General features: G+C 42.2%; 1 long non-coding RNA gene across 1 annotated transcript; it reads right to left on the bottom strand.

Moving 5' to 3' along the window:
- Positions 1–11,449: 11,449 nt before the first annotated feature.
- On the bottom strand, positions 11,450–13,828 carry LOC109940556 (uncharacterized). Its single transcript, XR_002263176.3, has 3 exons — positions 12,353–13,828; positions 11,918–12,022; positions 11,450–11,818 (listed from the first exon to the last, which is right to left on the bottom strand). It is a non-coding gene; the product is annotated as an uncharacterized lncRNA (long non-coding RNA).
- Between the last annotated feature and the right edge of the window lie 1,537 nt (positions 13,829–15,365).

Below are 15,365 nucleotides of genomic sequence, written 5' to 3'. Positions count from 1 at the left end.
TGGGATTTTATAGAGAGAGAGGGAGAGCAGAGGTCGTCGGGGTGAGGAAACGGTGGCCGACGGCCATTAATGGCGTTCATTATCTCTAATGAAGGAGCGAGAATACGTGGGAGGGAGTAACGGACGCATTGAACTCCATTAACGAAGGGAAACGGACGCGGGGCGGACGGCGTCGACGGCTTGGCTTCGGACGTTGGTCGGATGGCGTGCAGTTAGGCGCGGTGTCGCGGCTTGGTTGCCTGGCACGTCGGTCGGCGCGGGCGTGTCTCTGGACAGGGGCGCTGGTGCGGTCGGCTCCAGGCGTGGGGAGCTGCGCGCGTCTCGGCCGGTCGGAGTCGCGCGGGGTCTGGGTCGCGCACAGCTGCGCAGGTTCCATGGGCGGCTGCGTGGTCGCGAGGCCGTGGCTGCTGGGCGCGGGGCGCGCAGGGCAGGGTCGTGGCGCCTGCTCGGGCGCGATCCTGGCGTCTCCCTGGCGGCGTTCGGCTGGAGGGAGAGAGCAGGGAAGAGAGAAACGGAGGCAGGGAGAGAGAGGGCCAGGGAACGGCGGCTACCAGGGAAGGCAAGGGAGAGTGGCGGCTGGGAGCAGGGAGAGGGAACAGGGCGCGGCTGGCTAGGGTAGGAGGCGGCCGGCTGGTTTCATGGGCCAAATGGGCCAAACGGGTAGGATTAGGTTTTGTGTTTTTTTTTTCTAAATTCGAAATTCATTTTTAAATAACCTTAAAAATCATAATAATTAATCCAAAAATTATTTATATACATAATATTTATTCTTGGGCTAATATTTATTATATTATTTATGTGAACTTTTCTTTTAAGAAGAAATAATATTTAATATTCAAAATCACTTATGAGCAATCAAAAATCATTCCGACTGAAATAAACAACAAACACTTCAATGGAAAATTTATTACCATAAATGTATTATTTTTATTTAATGATTTTTATAGTGTCACAAATCTACCCCTCTTAAAAAGAATCTCGTCCTCGAGATTAAGGAAAGGCTAGCACGAAAGCAAAGGAGATACATGGTTTATTTGTAGGTTCTCAGTTCTCATTGAACTCCTCCAAACTTAAGGAACTTCCTTACTTCTCTGCTCCGAAATGTATACTAATCAAGCGACCTTCATCATCATACTTATAAAATGGTGGGTCTTCTGAACTATTGCTTAGGTCATGCTTGGCAGCTTTCTTCTTTATTCGGTCTAGACGCTTCTTGGGGCATTCGCGAATAAGATGTCCTTCGTTTTTGCAGTAGTAGCAAGCACCTCTCGCTTTGAGTTCTTTGCGAGTCAACTTTGTTTGACCAACACGGGGTGAGGGTTGATTCGGTGTCTGTATCTCATGTAGCTGAGTCTGACTTGATTCTTCTGTTTGGGAATCTGTGTGTTTCGTGACTTTTGCCTGCGGTTGAGGTGGTCTAATCATGTATCCGAACATTTTTCTATTCCTTTTGTTGTTCATTCCATTCATCGAATATCTCGGTGACTCGTTTTTCTCGTTCGTAGTTGTTAAGGTAGGAATATTGTCGTTGGCATCATTTACTTCATTTTCATTGGGGTTCATCATCTGGTTATAGAGTAAAAGAGATAGTGAGACAAGATTACATAAGCGGCTTGTACGATATGAAATAAAGGGCGAACACAAATTTTTGATTTCCAAGATTGGTCAAGGAACAAGGGTGGTTTCATATTTCTCCTAGCTTCATCATAGTACAAGAGCGTACAAGTGTTATAATCCTTAGTATATATCCTTTTGAACCTTATAAATTACAGAGCATGATATCCAAATAATCTTTCTGGTCCAAGAGTATTTCTTTGAGCACAATTTGAGAGAAAAACTTGAGCGGGACTTTAGGGCACTAGAGTAGAGCATCACATTGTTTGCATATAGTAGATGGCACCATACTTTATTTTCTTTATAAAGAGGCAAAACACAATAGGTGCGAGAGATTCTCCAAATTTATTCATATATCACTTAGCACAATTACAAATCTTGAAAAGGGGCAACACTTTGACATTTTTTCGTGAGACATACTCCTTCTAGCTAATTGATATATTATTCTTCCTTGTCAGATGTACCAATCTTCAGTGCTAGAGGTCGGTCGTCTTCAACTACTATTATTTCTCCAGATGGAGTTTCCAAACACATGGTTCTCTCAGTATGTTGGATTACTACTTTAGTTCTTTGTAACCAAGTCTTTCCAAGAATCACATCCTTTCTCATTGATTCTATCACTAGGAGATCAGCTGGAAAATCTATCCCGTTGATTTTAACACTTACTTTCGGACATATGTAGTTTACTAACATTTTTCCTTCAGGTGTACTGATGGTCTTTCTTGATCTTAAGGGACACTTAAAGATACCATACTTTGTTGCAAATTGGGCACTGATAAGAGAATGTGTTATACGAGGATCATACAACACGGTGGCGATGGTTGTGTGAATGACCAGTGTTCCAAAAATTACTGCATTATCACTTTGAATGGTTCCTGTCACTGCATAACTTATCTTTCCACTGGTCTCTTTCCTTTGTTTATTCTTTGTCGATGCATGGGTTTGAGGGTGTTGTCTTTTCTTTTGGACCTTATTGATCTCCACATCTTTCTTAGGACAACCATTAACAAGATGGCCGGTATCACCACAGCCAAAGCAAGCACGACTTGATAAGTTACGAGGTGGAGTTGTCTTTACGCTGTTGGTAGAGGTTTCTGTGCATTTCTGTTCATATTCCATGTCTGAAGACTGAGATACCTTCATCTCGGTGGTGATCTGTAGTGAACTTTTCTCAGGACAGTTACAGAAGTAATGACCTTCACGTCCACATAGATAACAAGCTTTTCTTGGAGTTATTTCTTGACTTTTTCCATGTTTTCCTTTTAGTTTCTTGGACCTGATGCGACGACGAGGCTGAAACTGTGTGCAAGTAATAGTCCATCCATCAATGTAACACTCATGTATTTCTTCTTGTGGCTGGGCATCCTTGTGATGTTTCCTTTTTGGAATACTTTGCAATTCATCAACTGACAATGCATTAGGTATGAGAGACTCTGCTATTACTTGTTCTTGGGGAGACATTTGTCTTTTAATGCCAGAAAACAAAATCCGGTTCTTCTGTTTTGTAGTTTCACTTTCGTTTGTACTGATCTGGCGACAAGGAATTCCATAGTACTCGCAACAACAACATGTTCCAAGGTCACTTGTTTGTTGGTTTGGTTGTTCATCCTTTTGTGTCTTGAAGGTCTGTTCATCAATTGTTTTATTTATAGTGTTGTTTTGACTTGTCAACACACCGCATTCTTTGCATTTAGTGACATCACTTGTAGTTGACATTCCAAGGTCTGACATCTGTATGGGTATGGAGGAATGGAAGGGACAAAAGGGTTGAGCAAAGACAGATTTTAGAGAGCAGAGAAAACCCATCTATCTAAGGTTTTACCTAGCTAACTGATGTCATTGTGGACAAAAGTCACACAATACACCAACAATCATTTCAAAGAAGCAAATCAAACATGAACACAAAGGACAATGAACTCAAGCATACCAGCACAACACAATCCCATTCTACTCATTCAACCAAAACAATGGTGAGACAAGGTTTGGAATAAGAAAGATAATATAAAAATCAAGGAGTTGGGTAAGAATTATCAAGGAGTTAGACAAGACATATTTGTTGGTAGCCAAGAATAAAATAAGATAACCATGAACTATTAAAGTGAGGATAAATGATATAACCAAGGATATGAGGTGAGTTAGGTAGAAAGCTTTATCAAGGAGACAAAATAGAGAGGCATAGGTTCAATATATCAAGGTAGATATTGCGCAAGAGTGGCAATATAATGGCACGAAAGCATAAGTATAAGAATTCAATACGGAGAAAGCATTATCAAGGAGAAAAGTAGAGAGGCAAAAGTTTAATATATCAAGGTAGATATTGTCCAAGGATGACAATACAATGGCAAGAAAACAAGAGTAGAGAAAATCAAGGGTTATATAGCAATATTATGAGTTAGAAAACAACAACAATATAACGTCGTCCTTACCGATCTAGTCGAAAACTTAGCACTATAGAACTATCCTATCAACCTAACCAAGAAGAATGGTAATAGATCCAAGAGATCTATAATGAAACTTCTTGCGGGGCGGGGATAAGACAGAGAATGGGGCATCGTCGATAGCTTCGAAAGGGTTTCTTCTGGCAAACTTCGCTTCAAGTTCCGCAATCCTAGCTTGATCATCTTGTAGTGCTTCTGAGCAGAGTCTTCTGATAGACCAAAATCAGACTAGAAGAGTTGAAAATAAAAGAGACGAGGTTTTATATAAAGTAAATTTTTATGGAGGAAAATATATCAGGCTTTGAGAGACTGACTGGGCTTTCCATTTCTAACTAATCTAGCGACCTACGGTCACATTGCTCTGATACCACTTCTGTCACACCCGTTTCCAAGGGCAGAGCCGGGTGCATAGCATATGTGTGCCAGGATCTATTTCCACACATATGTTGACGTCACAAGTGTAATATATCAAAAGAACAATGCATAAAAGCGTAAATAACGATTATATTAACATATTACACTTTGAACAGACATAATGTCTTAACCTTTATTCATCAAAGTACAGCGAAACAAGGACATCCATCCACAGGAAGATGACCGGGGGTATCACTAGACTAGCATCCATGGAGTTCAGCATCATATCTTCATCTGCAACTTCTGATCAAAATTAAGCAAGGGTGAGCTCACTTATGGTCGGGGCTCAGCAAGTGGGGGAAAAACTAATGCAAGTCTAACAAGGTGAGGCTGAGGTTGAGCAGTAAGCATTTTAGTTGGTCAACATTTTATTAACAACACCTGTCTTAATAATAAGTGTGAATCCCAAGTATTCCCATTAAGCAAATGTATAAGAGTATATCAAAAACACTTAAGTGAAACCACTTAAGCAAAACCATTGGCAGATCATCGGATCTCGATTTATTTCCATCTTCAAGTTCAATTATCATGTGAGGAGTCCAGGCTGCTCATAACCGTGAGCACGGCTGATATATCAGTTTTACACTCTGCAGAGGTGGCGCATCTTTACCCATGAGTCGCGATTCCCTTCTAGCCTGGGTTAGCTAGACCCGTATTCACTTCCGAGGTGAATGGCCAGGGTCTCACTACGAGGCTTCTCCCTAGAGTCCTCATTACGCAAATGCTGGAAATGGTCAAACTGCATAAGGCACACCTACCGTAACCAACTTATAGTCCAGACTACAGGGTAAAGCTTTGGGAACTATGCCCGTATCCAATCTGCCTGAGCCGGAACTATAAGAGCTTGCCAGATGCCCCCGTTCCTGTCGACCACGACCAGCACCCAACATAAGACTTCCCTAGTTATTTAGCCAAGACCAGAGCCATGATAGTTCTCATGGTAGCACTGTTTTCCCGGGTGGTCACTCCATGTTCCAATTAATATGCAATAATCTTGTTTAACCATCGGGTTAACAACAATAATGTAAACTTACCATTTTGGAACATTAATATCATAAGCGGGAGTGACTGCATAAAGTTAAGTTGTAGCAATAGCATAGCTACTTGATTAGAACATAATCCTAGGTTTAAACAAGGAATAAGGTTGGAAAGGTTAGATGTATCTAAATAGGTAACCCGTCAAATTATGCATATATATCCAAAAGAATAAACTTTATTAAATGTATTGTTTGGGATCAAACAGAGTATGCAGAGGGAGAAGTCCACTTGCCTTGCTTATTGAAAACTTGAGGTTCTTCCACGGATAGGAATAGATCTTGATTCTTAACTATTAGATCAACCACTGAATATCACACAAACAAACAAGAAGAACAAACACCACTCAATAACATACAACATTCACCATACGTAAAGCTAAAAGAAAGCCTAACGAAAAGAGCGTTCGCTTTTTAAAACATCGCACGTAATGGTTATAATAAAAAGGTATTCTTTTCAACAATGTGTGATCTATACTTTATAAAACAAGACATGAGCTTAAAATATCTTAATTAAAATATACAAATATTAGGTTCACCAAATTATTCTTTTAAAAAAACGTCATATGTGATATGTCTAAGATAAAAGGTTAATAAGATGATAAAACACGTAATAACGATATTAAACCTTTTTAACCTTTTAGAACACATATAAGTTATATCTAAGGTTAATGGGCTACGAAACATGTTATTAATCTTAGAAGCATTATGGAACGTATTATAATTCATTGTTAGACCTTCACTTAAGACAAATTAAGATATAAGTCTAAATAGGTTTTATGTGAAAAGATCATTATTATTAAATACCTATTTATGGAAAGTTATGATATATGCTTTAATGAACTTTTATGTAAAAGACAATGAACAAACAATTATATTTTATTTTTATTAGAAAGTACATGTCCTTTATTTTATTAAGAAAGCTATATACGAAACAGTATACAAACTAACATTATTATTAAAGAACATGAACACTAATTTCCTTAGTTTATTCTTTAGGAAAAACTAAGTGACACATATATGAATAATATGAACTAATTTTGATTAAATGATTAATTAAGCCTATATATCCAGTTGTAAACAAATATAAATCTAATTAACTAGGTTATGAGAGGACATAATTACTCTATTATTTATCTTTACATTTAGTTTAGAAACATATGACCTAGATATTTAAAATGAATAGTATTCATTGGTATGTTATTAACTATTGTTTTAGTTATAACGACGTGAGCACTTAATTAAGCCATTATATCATTACTAGAAAAGTTATATGACATATTACTTTTAAGTTTCTATTTAATACGGCTATACTTAAACATCTATAATGAATCTTGTTAAATATGATAACTATTAAAAAGGTCATTGTTCGAAACAATTTATCTAATTCTTTAGTAAGAAACCTATGTTTATCGACATAACTATTATTTTCTTTGTTAGAAAAGTATAAGTGCCTAGTTAAGTCATTTTAACACTATTATAAATTCTACTATTTCGATTTTCTCCTTTCTTTTCTAAATAGAACTTATACATATAACTAAAAATTGTTTATTTAATTCTTCTAACATTAATATACTAAGAACTAATTGTAAATTACTAAATGGGACTTTTAATAACATATTCATGGTTATTATGACATAGATAAATATCTTATTAATTCTAAGTACTTAAGTGCCATACTTATGAATTCATTTATTATGAATAGTAAAATCTATATCCTCATTTGACTGGAAATACGTGGCCTAGTATTTATATTTTAATTTATTATATCACTACTAACCGATTATCGCTCCACACAATAAGCGAAATTAATTATAAACAATTTTAGTATGAAAATCATTAAAGTAGTGAATAGTGACCGTGCTCATTTTTGGAATTATAAAATCATACGCATTTTCAAAGTATCGTCGCGGGTTCGATTTTGACTACACGTATAAAACAAAATCTTTACAATCATATACGAATCACCAAATCGCATCATCATAATATTACAACAATAATTCACAATAAATTCAAAACATGATTTAGAAAATAAATATTTCGGGGTTGTCTTCGACCTTGTGTTTTCGTTCCTGCGCAGGGATGAATGTCGACGAGCAGGGAGGGTTCAACGGGCATGGGAACGGGCGCGATCGTCGTGCTGCGCGGATGGAACTCCGGCGGGGAAACGCGGACGGTGAACACGAGCTCCGGTGAGTCTCCACAGACGGCGGGGAGGACTGCGATGGCGTGGTCGAACTCCGGCGACGAACAGCGGTGAACTCCGGCGAACTACACTGCGAGAGAGAGGGAGGCGCGAGAAGAGAGAGCGAGCTCGAGCAGGGAGAAGGAGAGGGCTCGGCTGGGATTTTATAGAGAGAGAGGGAGAGCAGAGGTCGTCGGGGTGAGGAAACGGTGGCCGACGGCCATTAATGGCGTTCATTATCTCTAATGAAGGAGCGAGAATACGTGGGAGGGAGTAACGGACGCATTGAACTCCATTAACGAAGGGAAACGGACGCGGGGCGGATGGCGTCGACGGCTTGGCTTCGGACGTTGGTCGGATGGCGTGCAGTTAGGCGCGGTGTCGCGGCTTGGTTGCCTGGCACGTCGGTCGGCGCGGGCGTGTCTCTGGACAGGGGCGCTGGTGCGGTCGGCTCCAGGCGTGGGGAGCTGCGCGCGTCTCGGCCGGTCGGAGTCGCGCGGGGTCTGGGTCGCGCACAGCTGCGCAGGTTCCATGGGCGGCTGCGTGGTCGCGAGGCCGTGGCTGCTGGGCGCGGGGCGCGCAGGGCAGGGTCGTGGCGCCTGCTCGGGCGCGATCCTGGCGTCTCCCTGGCGGCGTTCGGCTGGAGGGAGAGAGCAGGGAAGAGAGAAACGGAGGCAGGGAGAGAGAGGGCCAGGGAACGGCGGCTACCAGGGAAGGCAAGGGAGAGTGGCGGCTGGGAGCAGGGAGAGGGAACAGGGCGCGGCTGGCTAGGGTAGGAGGCGGCCGGCTGGTTTCATGGGCCAAATGGGCCAAACGGGTAGGATTAGGTTTTGTGTTTTTTTTTCTAAATTCGAAATTCATTTTTAAATAACCTTAAAAATCATAATAATTAATCCAAAAATTATTTATATACATAATATTTATTCTTGGGCTAATATTTATTATATTATTTATGTGAACTTTTCTTTTAAGAAGAAATAATATTTAATATTCAAAATCACTTATGAGCAATCAAAAATCATTCCGACTGAAATAAACAACAAACACTTCAATGGAAAATTTATTACCATAAATGTATTATTTTTATTTAATGATTTTTATAGTGTCACAAATCTACCCCTCTTAAAAAGAATCTCGTCCTCGAGATTAAGGAAAGGCTAGCACGAAAGCAAAGGAGATACATGGTTTATTTGTAGGTTCTCAGTTCTCATTGAACTCCTCCAAACTTAAGGAACTTCCTTACTTCTCTGCTCCGAAATGTATACTAATCAAGCGACCTTCATCATCATACTTATAAAATGGTGGGTCTTCTGAACTATTGCTTAGGTCATGCTTGGCAGCTTTCTTCTTTATTCGGTCTAGACGCTTCTTGGGGCATTCGCGAATAAGATGTCCTTCGTTTTTGCAGTAGTAGCAAGCACCTCTCGCTTTGAGTTCTTTGCGAGTCAACTTTGTTTGACCAACACGGGGTGAGGGTTGATTCGGTGTCTGTATCTCATGTAGCTGAGTCTGACTTGATTCTTCTGTTTGGGAATCTGTGTGTTTCGTGACTTTTGCCTGCGGTTGAGGTGGTCTAATCATGTATCCGAACATTTTTCTATTCCTTTTGTTGTTCATTCCATTCATCGAATATCTCGGTGACTCGTTTTTCTCGTTCGTAGTTGTTAAGGTAGGAATATTGTCGTTGGCATCATTTACTTCATTTCCATTGGGGTTCATCATCTGGTTATAGAGTAAAAGAGATAGTGAGAGCCGTTGGACTCGTGGCGCACCGGACAGTGAACAGTCCACTGTCCGGTGCACACCGGACAGTCCGGTGCGGTGTCCGGTGTGCCACTAAAATACAACTCTGAACACTGCGCTCTCGGGTTTCTGCGAAGGGAAGACACTGCCGTGGACCAGCCTGGCCCCACCTGGCAGAGGGTGCACCGGACAGTCCGGTGCCCCTAAGCCAGAAACACTAAGTCTTGTTTTTCAGCTGATTTTCAAATCGGTTTTCTCTCTAACTTGTGTGTGAGTTCTAGAGTGACACCTAGCACTGAATATGAGTGTGATTGTGTACCAACACTACACTAGAACTCTCTTGGTCAAACTACTCATCGACAACCCCTCTTTATAGTACGGCTAAAAGAGAATAAAAGACCTAACTAAATCGCGAGTGTCCACATCTCCTTGACACTCGGACTCCGTAGACCTTCACCTTTTGTTCCGTCGTTTTAGCCGTCGCTTCGAGTTCTTATTTCCGGGATTGTTTTCACCGTTGTAGTACTTCTACCTGTCATGCGACCTAACTTACCATTTGTCTCTGCAAAACATATGTTAGTCACATATAATATTACGTTGTCATTAATCACTAAAACCAACCAGGGGCCTAGATGCTTTCAGCGGCCACCGGCTGGGGGTCCACCGCCGCTCATGCTCTGGGGCAACCGCCGTCGTCGCATGCGACGTCGCTAATGAATCGGGGTGGAGCGTAAAAAACTGAACCCTAGCACTCTGGGTCCTATTTTATAGGCGTCCGAATGTGGTCCGGCTCGACCGGATTGCACCGTCTGACCTGGGCTTCCTTTAGTTATTGGAAGCCTAGGGCTCTTAATATATATATATACACACACACCAATAAAACCACACAAGTGCAAGAGATGGATCTTTTTATACAAGTAAAATGCATCAGCGGTTTTCGAACTCGGTATGTTCAGCGGTCCTTGAACTCGGTATGTTATCGAACTTGGTCATCCAAAACCGAGTTTGCTGAAACCGGATGCCAACGCAGCAACGTGCCACGCTAGAGCGCACTAATAAAAGTTCGGAGACCCGGGTATTCAGGGGCTCCAGTAACATAACATGTAAGTTTGGGACCCAACTGACTTCAACGTGGCATGTCAAGTGAGCGTTACAAATTTGGTTTTGGATGGTCGGTCAAGTTTAAGGACATGTTTTTTTTCTTTTGATTTTAAGAGTTTGAGATCTAAGTGACACGGTATGACAAGTTCGAGAACTGTTGATGTATTTTGCTATATATATATATATATATATCAACGTTTGCTTCACATGCTCCTTTTGTTTCCCTTTGGGTCATCATGTACACACCCTTTATTTTGAGCACTCTATGGAATATAGAAAGATACATAGAAATTCATTTGGAACGCTGCTGTATTAATTTTTATACTAGGTGTGTGCCCGTGCGTTGCAACGGGAGTACACTGGGATGAGCATCGACACATATCTAAGCGGGTCTTATATTTTCTTAGGGATCTGGAGAAAGTTTGTTCGGAAGCCAAATATGTTAAGACCTGAGCATGTGTTACCCTTGTGCCCCATCAGCACACGGCGGATTGCTCGGGGCCGCGCGCGGGGGATTGAGCTCGGGGTTTCAGTTTGCGACGGAGTATGCGGCGGTCGCGGCACGACGGATTACGGCGAGGGAGTAGACAATTAACGGCTTGCTCGGGATTGCTCGGGGACGCGGCGAACGGATTGCGGCAGAGTTTGCTCGGGGGCGGCTGCGGGGTTCCACGGGTCGTGCGGCAGGCGGTTCGTGGCGTTGTGATGGTCGCGGCGCGATTCGCGGAGGGATTTGCGGGCTTGAGGATCGCGACGGTCGAAGGTTTGCGGACAGGCGGGTATCACAGCGAGGCGGGGGGCGGGAGGTTTGCGGCGGCGAGGTTTGCGACGGACATGGCTCTCACGGAGGTTTGCGGAGGCGGGGTTTCTGGAGGTCGGGCGGGCAGAGGCAGGGGCAGTCTACAGTAAGCGCTTAATAGTTAGTAGAATACTACTATTATATTATTCCCTCTGTCCTAATTTATAGTTCGTTTAACTTTTCTAATCTTAAATTTAACCACTCGTCTTATAGTTGCGCCACTGCGATCAGAATTGACAGATGCAAGCAGTCGAATAGGGTCGACCACATGCTTACAACGTGTAGTGCTCGAAACCCATCTCCATAAGCCACAGAAGAATCTGTTCCGATTTGGTGCTTGAAGAACTCGCCAAGTCTTTTTTCGAATTCCGTCTTTGCACCCTTTTCATTGAGGAAGATGTAGAAGATGACGACGGCGCATCTGAGGTTGTTGCCATGCTACTGACGCTAGAGCTGTCAATGCTCCCCCGTGCACCATTTGCTTGCCATTCTAGAATATGAACATGAGCAGTTAGCATTGTTTACTAACCATGATAACAAATATATTTGAAGCAACCTGAAACCTAATTCAACACAAGTAATTGCGTACCTGAAGAAGAACAAGTAATTTATTCACGATTCCATCCAGGTAAGGCGTCAAAAATTCTGGTGTACAATTCTCACTAAAATTCAAAATCGATGAAACACCATGTGCCTATAAATAAGAAGAGCAATACAGGTCAAAATAAATTGCCAGGTCCTAAGATGTATGACATGAACATGTAATCATGTATGACATGAACATGTAATCAGGTATAGTAGAATATAGGCATACAAATTGTATAAACTTAATATCTCACTGCACATAAAAGAACAATATTCAGTTCAGAGGTCTCGCATACATAAAGTTAGTAGTTGCTGGGTAATCAAATTACTTTTTTATCGAAGAAACTTGTAAGCTCAAAGATCAAAAGGGATTTGTTTGACTGAGCCTATACACTGCAATTCAAAGGAACTTGTAATTTCAAAGCAACACATGTAATACCTGAAGTGCAACCCAATTCTTAATTGCCCCTAGATAATTTCCAAGGTGAACCGATCCTGTTGGCTGTACACCAGAAACTACTCTTTTCCTGCAACAGTGAACACAGCTAGCTGTTCGGTTTAGAGAAAAGAGAGTAAAGAGATTTATCAGGACCAAATCATAACCTTAACATGAATTCATTATATAACTAATTAACTATGAGCCATCATAGAAATAGACAACATCATTATGGATAACTAAAAGTTCATAAAGAAATCCTCCCCATCCAAACAGGCCATATGGAAACTTTCTGTGACACATAAGCAAATTTTAGTAACTATGAGGCATCATAGAAATAGACACCATCATTATGGATAACTAAAAGTTCCTAGAGAAATCCTCCCCATCCAAACAGTTTCCTCTAACCAACCACGACTGCAAGCAGCAAGTAGAATGCATTCTACAGCAATTCAATTCTAGCATTGATCGCTATCAAAAAAAATCTAGCATTGATCAATTGCAGAATTCCAAAACATCACAAACCCTATATATCCAACGAAGGTATACCCGAAAGCATCAACATCTGGGCAAACTCAGAGCCTTACGCCATTGCATTAAAATGTCCTCTATAGTGAATTTGCCACACTAAAATGCAGGTCCACGAGCGATTTTCCCAAATGTGACGTGCTAAAAGCCAGACCGCCAGACCCGACCGCGCACGAAACGATCCATGCTGTAGCAGAGCAGAGCACCCGATCTCGCTGCGATCCATGGCGTCGTCTCCGCAGCCGCTGCCGCCGTTCGCCGCGCAAAACCCTACCGCGCAGGGCTCAAGCCAGGGCCACCAGGCTCCGGGGTGGGGGCTCTCTCCGGGGCGCTCGCCAACCTCCAGATCTCCCGCGGCGCGGCCCCGCCGCCCACTTTAGCCGCGCGTCCGAGCCCTCCACCGTCCGCTGCCTGTCCCGCCTTGAAGGAGCGGTGCGAGCGAAGCAGCGCCCGTCGTCCTCCTCGTCCGCAGCGGCGGTGCCCTCGCGGAGGAACACCATGGCGAGCGCGCAGACGGCGGCCGGCACGACGACGAGCATGACGAGGAACGAGGCCGGGTCGTCGGCGAAGAGCGCGAAGCAGGTGTCGATGAAGATGGCGGTGCTGAGGCCGACGTAGCCCTTGAGCAGGCCGGAGATGGGGCCCCTGCTCCAGCGGAAGTTGCGGATGCAGGTGATTCGCCGCGGAGGGGAATCGCGGCAGGGGTCGGTTGCGCTTGCGCGTGATCTGCGGGCGGGGAATCGCGGCGTTCGGTTGCGGCGATTTTTGCGGGGGCTGGGCGCGTGGTAGCGGGAGGATTTGGTAGCGGCGGGGGCAGTCTACAATCCGCTCTTAATAGTTGTAGAGATGGAACTCACTGGTCCTAGCACACATTTTTTTTTAGAAAGGCATGGTGTAGTGAATTTGTAAATCTGGTAGTGGACTGCCTTTTTGTTTGATATGTAATTGGGAGGATATGTACCACTACTAGCAACGTTTAATAGTGGCCCACTTCCGCAAATAGCAGGTATGACCTCATACCCCACCTCTCCCTCCCATAAACAAAAACTGGCCCGAATTCCCTTTTATTTGATCTTTTGCATGGTTTTCAGAATAATCGTATAAGGACGATTCTTAAGATGCTAATCGGTTTTCTATATAACTAATAGCTTATCACAAGTTTCCTCTTGTGAAAATTCGTAAGAAAACTATCACATATATATTACAGTCACATAGCCATGTAGTATTTCAAAAAATGGAGAGCGATAAAGGTGGTTTTATAGAGGAGAGAGAGAATGATTTAAAGAATCTACTGTGACATTGTTATTTTCTTCTCCCCTAAATTTTGTGATGAATTGTATGCCACGCCCTCTGGTTCGGCCATTGCAGAGTGAATGATTGATGTCGATCTGTTAGTGATAAGGATAAGTGTTCGGAGATTTTCTCGATCAAGATTATTATTTTAGTCTCTTTTGAATATAATACTGGGATGACGATCTTTTTCTTAAATTTTGTGACGAAGACTCGAGAAACAGCCAAACCGGGGGGTCACAATGAGCGGTGGGTGAGTGGAGTAATCTGTATCCTCTCTCGATCCCCCAGTCAGTCCGGCCATCGTGGATAATGACGCGAGCGTTTATTATGCAAATGCAGCTTGCAATGGTCGCTTTTATTCTGCTCATTTGAGAACATATTCCCTCATCGTTTTTCTTTACAGGAGGATAGCGAAGGATATGCTTATGAACTGCAACATGGCGGCTTAGTATAAGCCTGCAAATTATCAGATCAGCAATTATGACACCATGCATGTGGTCAAACAAGATAGAAAAGGATGTTTTTTTGGTAAATATATTAAAGTGAGAGAGAAAAAACGACGAGATTCATTCAGTAGTGGGCGCGCGATAACTCGAACATCAGCCTCAAATTTGGTTCTCTGGTAGGTTTCAAAGGCGAATGCCTATATATGTATGTGTTTCCCAGAAATGATAAAACCTGGATATATCAATATACAAAGTTTCAAAACTAATTCCCTGAAAATAAAAAATGATAATCAACAATCTTGCTTCCTCAAAAAAAATGATAATCAATAATCTTGCTTTGTCAAACTAATCTTCCTTTCTCAAAATATAATGTTTTTTTAAAATAAGAATACAAATTTGCATAACCATATTATATATTATATTTATTCTCAATCAAAGAAAAAAAAGACAGAAAATTAACATTAGAATAAGTATCCGTTTTCATCCCTATTCATTAGTATTGTTTCTTTTTCTACGGTCTTCCTAAAGTCAATTGGATCTTTATTAATTCATGCATGTTGCATTGCTGCTAGTCTTTCGCTATCGAAAACAGTTGCTTTGCTGAGTGTCTGAAGCACTCGGTAAATCCTAGAAAACAATCGGCGAAGGCTTTCCCGAGTGTGACACTCGGTAAACTGTACATCGGCAATGACTTCTTTGCCGAGTACTTTTGGTACTCTACAAATAAAAGTCGTCGTCACGGCGCCAGT

The sequence above is a fragment of the Zea mays genome, chromosome 6 (genome assembly GCF_902167145.1).
Source record: "Zea mays cultivar B73 chromosome 6, Zm-B73-REFERENCE-NAM-5.0, whole genome shotgun sequence".
NCBI lineage: Eukaryota > Viridiplantae > Streptophyta > Magnoliopsida > Poales > Poaceae > Zea > Zea mays.
This window is presented reverse-complemented; position numbering and strand designations above follow the sequence as displayed.